Source organism: Vulpes lagopus, chromosome 1, assembly GCF_018345385.1.
Source record: "Vulpes lagopus strain Blue_001 chromosome 1, ASM1834538v1, whole genome shotgun sequence".
In the NCBI taxonomy this organism is placed as follows: Eukaryota; Metazoa; Chordata; class Mammalia; order Carnivora; family Canidae; genus Vulpes; species Vulpes lagopus.
The window spans coordinates 138,998,951-138,999,802 of record NC_054824.1 but is presented as its reverse complement, the minus strand read 5'-3'; the positions used below and the strand labels follow the sequence as shown (position 1 = coordinate 138,999,802).

At 37.9% G+C, this 852-nt stretch overlaps 1 pseudogene; it reads left to right on the top strand.

Annotated features, from left to right (window-relative positions):
• Nucleotides 1-340: 340 nt before the first annotated feature.
• Nucleotides 341-579, top strand: LOC121484673 (annotated as a pseudogene).
• Nucleotides 580-852: the final 273 nt, after the last annotated feature.

Sequence of the window (852 nt, the reverse complement as noted above, 5' to 3'; positions counted from 1 at the left end):
ATCTCTTGGATTCAATAAACTATGACAAGGGTTTGAAGCAAAATTAAATAGAGCAAGATAAGGAACAGGATGTGGGAGGTACTATATTTAGATAGAGAGCCCAGAGAAGCCTCACCATTGAGATAAGAATTAGAAGAATCTAAGAACACATTGCATATAAAAGTGTTTTATAAAGTCTCTTGTACCAGAGCCAAGCAGGGTCAGTTGTAGAGGGTTTGTGAGCCTTTGCCACCCAGGCTGGCCAGGCTGGCCTTTGGATGAGGAATCTTCGCTGGTGACACCTTCCTGGTATAGACATGACTCGGCTTGTTCTGCTGTGTTACATCACCTTCTCCTAAAGATGCATCCTGACTCATCTCCATACTTGGATACTGAAGCATGCAATGTCTTAACTAACTTGCTAAAGGAATGTCACAAAAATCACAGCAATCTGAAATTTTTTGGTCATTGCAATGATCTTGATATGGAGATGAGAAAATGCTTGAAGAATGAGAACATGGAAAAGAGGATGAAGAACAGGAACATGGCAGTGTGATGCCAAAAAGACGCTTTAATCCTGCAGAGGAATCTGAAAAGTAAATTATAGGCATACATCGAAAAAGAATCCCTTGTGCCATAGTAATAGAGACAAAATTCAGATAAAATTCACATTTCGTAACCATTCACTCATGTAAAGTGTAAATTTAATGATTTTTAGTGTATTCAAAACTGTGCAAGCATCAATGTGATCAATTTTAAAATATCATCACTGCAGAAAGAAACCTATATACATCAGTAGTCATTGCTGATTTCCCCCAAACCACCTAGGCTTAAACAGTTGTTGTTCTACTTTGTATCTCTATAGATTTGCAT